Source organism: Plectropomus leopardus, chromosome 1 (genome assembly GCF_026936395.1).
Source record: "Plectropomus leopardus strain MGB_pleo_1.0 chromosome 1, ASM2693639v1, whole genome shotgun sequence".
NCBI lineage: Eukaryota > Metazoa > Chordata > Actinopteri > Perciformes > Serranidae > Plectropomus > Plectropomus leopardus.
In genome coordinates, this window is record NC_142176.1 from 32,126,645 (window position 1) to 32,133,003 (window position 6,359).

Genomic DNA, 6,359 nt, shown 5'->3' on the forward strand with positions numbered 1-6,359 from the left:
AAAGAGAGGCACTGATGTCTGAGATCGGTCCCACCGTCAGATTTAAACTCCACAGTAATCCTTACCTACTATCAGTCAACAGCTAATCAGCAGTAATGTAGTGTATCTGTGATGATATTTACTTCAAGCTGTGTACGTAACAGATGTATGAAAAAAGAAGTGCGCTCACATACTGTAAATACAGTAGATGGAGCTCAGGGGTACAGATTGTTGACACAAACAACTGATCTAGGGCTGCAGCTAACGATTATTTTAATAGTCGAGTATTCTATCGATTATTCTGACGATTAATCGAGTAATCGGATACTATTTTTTTTTTATTTCATTAAATTACTTGAGCTTAATTTAATAGTAATACAAGACAGAGAAAATAATAGAAGTCAGTTAAATTAACAACCAATTCAATTCCTCTTAAGATAAACATTTTTATTGGCAGACTTAACATAACTGAACTGGTAGCTGCTTCTTTAAAGAAAGAACAGAGTGCATTTACGTGTCATTGGCACATTCTGGATTTTAAAGATGACAAAAAAAGTTGACAAAAAAACTTAAACATATTGCCACATTACACTCTTCTTGTTTTTTGTTTTTCTAAAGTGCAAAAATAAATAATAGTAACAGTAATTTCACATTACTTTTTAAGAAGGTATAAATAAAAATTAAAAGGTAAAACTGAGGCATAATAATAAACATTAAATGTCTTTCTCCACACTGATGTGTGTCTGTGTGTGTGTTCAGCTCTTTAAAGGAGCCTGTGGTTGCAATGAAGGAAAGTAAGCATATCAACATGCTCAGAACTGAGGCTCGCCCTACGTTTTGATGCAATATTCCCTGCTGCAGAAAACAGGCGCTCTGATGGCGTAGATGTTGCCGGGATACACAGGAAGGACTGTGCTAGCTTTGACAGTGTTGGATAGCGTGGTGCATTCGCTTTCCACCATGACAGCGGATTCTCCTTCTTGGATAGAGGATGTTCTCCAAAGTACATCAAAACCTCCTTCTGGACAGTTTGACTCAACTGCTGCTCCTCATCCTCTTCATCACTGGTGCTTGAGTCTGATGACCCCAGTATCTTTTCGAGCAATGATTTAACATCCCCCTGATGTGTTACTGGCATGTCTTGTGCTGTGCTGGGAGACCCAATATCACTTGCATTCTTCTGCCTCGCTTCCTTTTTGGCAACAAGTGCCATGGTTTGTACTGTGCTTTGGACCTTGAAAACTTCATCAGGAGACAGGAACTTAAGTTTCCTAAACCTGGGATCTAAAGCAGCAGCAAGTAGGACATGGTTTGATTCAGGTTGAAATACAGATAGTCCTTGCCATCTTGCTGTGATCTGTTCTGTCACATCAGTTTGGTATGACTTGACTGGTGCAGTCTCAAAGGCTGGAGTCTGTATGGACTTCTTAAGACTTTGCACAAGCTGTGGAAGTGCAGAGAGGGTAACATATTCTTGCCCACTCAGAAACACAGTTGCTCCTTCAAATGGCTCAAGGGCCTGGTTCAGCTCCTGAATCACATCCCACTGTTCAGGCTTGAGATCAAGGTAGTGTTTTCCTCTTGGTGTCACTGCTGGGTCAGATAATGTAGCAGTTACTGGCCATCTCTGTTCCAGCAGCCTGAACAGCATGTGGAAAGTACTGTTCCAGCGAGTACTTACATCTTGCACCAGCATGTGTAATGGTGTGCCCATTTGCTGCTGCTTATCCTTTAGTTTGCTGCATGCTAGCTCGCTCTTCTTAAAGTGTTCAACAAGGCATCTTGCAGCAGCTACACACTTAGAGATAGCCTGGTTTTTCTTCAGAGCGCCCTGCACCACCAAGTTCAGCGTGTGTCCTGCACATCGCACTGATGCCCATCCATGTTTTTCTGCCAAAATCTTAGCTGCTGCTACAACATTAGCACCGTTGTCATGGACAACAGCTTTGATTTTCTCTGGTGGAATGTCAAATTTTGCAATCACATCCTCAATCCACTCTGCAATATTTGCCGCTGTGTGTCTCTCTTCAAGGGGCATTGTTGTCAGGCTGTGGGACTCCATTCCCCAGTCCTCCCCAAGAAAGTGGCACGTCACACCCAGATATGCTTCTGTAGCAACGCTTGTCCAGATGTCGGCTGTGAGAGCGATGCTGTCAGTCTCTTTAGCATGTTTATTAACTTGCCTTTAATGTCCTCGTACTTTTTCTCCATCATTTTCATGAAATAGGTTCTTGAAGGAAGCGCATAGTTTGGATTGAAAGCGGAGATCATCTTCTGGAATCCTTCATCCTCCACCATGGACAGTGGGCGCATGTCTGTGACAATCATGTTCAGAATGCTGTCTGTGAACTCTGCAGCTTATGAGTTGAACATGATGGAGCCCTCTGTACGAAGCTGTCCAAAGTACCACTCTGCGATTTACTGGAAAAAAAAGTAGTAGAGTATAATTAATTTTGTTATTTATTCATTGATTACTAGGCCTAAATTAATGGTTAATGTACATATTATGGTGTGATCTACAACTGATGACCCTACTCTCTGCAATACAAATAACATTAATAAACCCAATATATTGTCGTTAATATAATATACCTAAACAAATAAATAACAGACAATGACCAGGTCTGACAACCTCTGGTGTGGTGTGTGTGTGAGACAGAAAGAGAGAGAGTGTATGCTATGTGGCACAATCATAATAATAACGTGAATGAAGCGTAAAGTAACTAGCATTTTATTTTCTGTGTAATCTTCTAACAACACTTCACTAATACACTTTTTCACATAATGCCTCCCTATGTGGCCACTACAATTATTTAAGTTAATCAGCCATTATTTAGCTACGTGTATGTTCTTTACGTGCCGTAATCTATACTAGCAATCACTGATCTAAATTAAATACTTTTGTGAACGTGACATTAGCATTAGACCTACCTGTTGGATCCGCTCGGCAAACTTGATGCGTACGGCAGGTGCTTTCGGTTCAGGTGCTGTAGCATTGAAGAAGTGCTATTATGGAAAGCTAATTCTGTTTTGCAGTGCACGCATTGTACTGTGTTTTTCGCCCGATTTAGTTTATAATGGTCCCACACTTTCGACAGTTTACGTCGTTTTCTTTGCTCTCCCTGTCGCTCGTCTCCGTCGGTCTCCGTCTCCATTTTGCATTCCACAATTTGCGCGGATGTCGGCATCAAAAGCGGAAGTGGCTTAAACGAAGCATCGAGTCAGAAAATTTTGCCTCGACGCATTTTAGTAATCGAATTACTCGAATAACTCGAGGAATCGTTTCAGCCCTAAACTGATCCTTAGAAATTAGAGTGGATCTGAAATGTGACACAGTGCAGCATCTGTGCTAACTCATAACAGTTGTATTTCTTAAGAATTTTCATAAGCAAAACAGTTGTCTTTGACTATAGGTACGGGTAGCAAAATTATGTGTATAAATCTCTAACATTTGCCACAGATAATCTTATAACTAACCTCTCTGTAACTTCTCCTTTACTGATTTCCTCATGTCAGGATTCTCTGCACGAAACGCTCCTGCCAGCCACAGCAGGGTTTTACCTCTCAGTCACATGGATTATTCTCTGGCAATTGGATTATGAGTATATAACAAGTCCTCAGTCTAAAGAGGCGCATTAAAAAATGGCTCTCCCTTGCCCCAATCACATTAGTGCCGCACAGAGCTGCCAATTAAGAGGCAGTCTGTGGTGGTCCGTTCTTGACTTTTATTGGCTAAACAAATTCGATGAAAGTTTGTGGTTTTGACCTTTTTTGTTGCATTAAGGTAGAACTGGAGGCATTGAGAAGCAAGGCTGAGATGAGATGAGACGGAAGACGCAGACAATTCAAGCCCAACTTCAAAACAACAGATGAAAAGGAAAAAGCGTAATTTCCTTTTCTAGCTTTGGAAGTGTTCATTATCAAATTAGGTGAATATTATCAAAAATAGGTAAATGTCTAGTCTCAATAAACTGCTTTGCTCATTTTATAGCCATTACAGAAGAAATTATACAGTTTGTAGCTCAGGAGGAAACCTGGAGACACATAGTGCTACTTTTACTCCATTTTATATTTTATTAACCCTGACCTGCTCCATTCCATTGAAATGACAGACACAATCAAGGCCTATTGGGAAATGTGATGTTCTCAGTCAAAGTAATCAACCACATGTTTAACTCTTTTTTACACGCCATATTTGCTGCCGGTGTGAACACTGCTACACTGTAGGGCTCAGTTTGTAATGAAACAAAATGCCTTAACCTAATAATAATAATAACTGTTGGTGTAATTATGTTCCAGAATTAAACTCTTTGTACATATGGTAAATCCAATATATTTGACTATATTGTTTTACTTAACAGCTTGAATTCAAACCAGAAACTGAACTTTGGATTCATTTAGCACTTTTTAGAGTCCCAAAATATCCAGGTTTACTTCGCACCTTGCTGCGATGATGAAACGTCTACTCCAGGGTGTGTCAGTACTCTGTGACTTCAGTATTGGGTGTGTTCTGTGCAACAGAGCCCACTTCTTATCACACCCAAACCTACCACATGATTGACGCTGGGTCTGGTTGTAGGTTAAACAGACTTGAAACTTTTGTTTTGAGTTACTCTTTTTCATTTAGGTTCAGTTTTTTTGTTTCTGTCATTTTCTGAACTCTCGTAGTATTTCTCCTTCTTAGTACTTGTTCTTGCAGTGTATTGTAGAGTTACACCCCTCTGGGTCTCCTAAAAATTGCTCCGGGCTTTCCTTTTTTATTCTATAACTGAATAAACCAACACATTTTTTATGGATTCTCTCCAATTTGAACTTGCCTCAGTCTTTCTTGGTCTTGGCCATTGGTTTCGCCAATAACAGTCTTAAGTCTCCTTAGATCTTGGCCAAGACCAGTGTTTTGTTCTTTGGTCCAGCCAGCCCTCTGCTCCTGTGTGTGTCTTGAACGCTGCCAACAGGAAACTGTAAGCAGCTTTATCCCAGCACCTTCTTGCTGTGAGGCAACTATGCCAACTACTGCACCACCATCCCGGCACTTAGCCCTACCTTATGGGTGAAGTTAGAAAGAAATTTAGCGGCCTGAGATTGGGTCTTAGACCTCTCAGCCCCGCCTTATGTACAAGTGATGAAGTGCTTGTTGGGTGGTAAAACGGATAGAGTACCATCTATAAAAGAATTCCACAGGGTTAACATAGTGTTGGGATATCTCTGGCTTTTCCCTTAAGTTGTTAGTTGGTTGGGATCCATCTTATTTTACTCCCCATTGTGTCTCAGCTCTACACAGAGGCCAAAGTCAGGTCATGTCCACCAATAACTCTCTGTAAATGCTCGGATTCCATACAGCTTAAAAACTCCCTGGTCAATATACCGTGCCAACAATATCTCTTTGGCAGAAATTATTTCCTGACAGAGTACTGCAGAAAGACATTCTGTGTGTCCCAATCCCCCCTTCATGTGATAGTAAGTGATTTTCCGATTTATTAAGCGTTATCAAAACTCAGAATTGCAAATATAAAGAGTCATATTTTCATAAATACTGTGCCATTTATCCTAAAAAGATAATGTCAGTGTTTATTACTTTTTCAGTTAACATTTCGTTGCTTATCTGTTATGCTTGTTTCTGCAGTTAACACTGTTCCTTGTCTTTCAAGTTAGTAATTGAATCAAGTATGCAAGTAATACATAAAAACTTGTACTGTATTTTTAGTATTGTGTGTTCACAGTGGAAAATTAGTAATGAGTAGGCCTAACATTTAGGGATGTCCTGATCTGATCTCAAAGATCAGTGTTGGAGTCGATCAAGGCATTTTTTAACTGATCAGGATTACTATATTGAGCTATGCAGAGCCTGATCCCATTCTTTGTTAAACCTCAGTTGTCACAGGTGTTTTTTCTTGCAAAGCTTTCATGAACAGCAATGCGGACTGCAGCCCCCACCAACTTTCCACTGTCTGCCTCTCCTCTGCTCCGTGTGTGTAAGAGCAAATGCTTATCCTCCCACACCACACACCATGGACGACAGCAAAAAGCAGCATTAGACCGTTTAAATGTTTTTTTATGTAACTGATGTGAAATGTGGGTACAATAACAATCAGAAAATGTATTACTTTTAGTATGCTACAGTAGATTCTTCCCAGTAATGACCGACCCAGAGCTAGTGATTTTAAAAAAAGAGTATTATGTCAACGGCGTTGTATTGAAGATTATTAGCACAATGTGTTTTAGAAATGTGTTTCTTTAAGAATAACTGATGTGCGTGGAAATCTGGCATATGTGCAGCATGAACAGAAGAAGCTTAGCCAGCAAAGGTGCAAATAATGGACATTGAAGGCCTGTGTGCCAGTGGTACAGTGGGCTAACAAAGGGAGAGAGGGTGGAAAGGC

The 6,359-nt window shown here is 40.3% G+C and overlaps 1 pseudogene; it reads right to left on the minus strand.

Moving 5' to 3' along the window:
- Positions 1-405: 405 nt before the first annotated feature.
- On the minus strand, positions 406-3,134 carry LOC121944212 (E3 SUMO-protein ligase ZBED1-like; annotated as a pseudogene).
- Between the last annotated feature and the right edge of the window lie 3,225 nt (positions 3,135-6,359).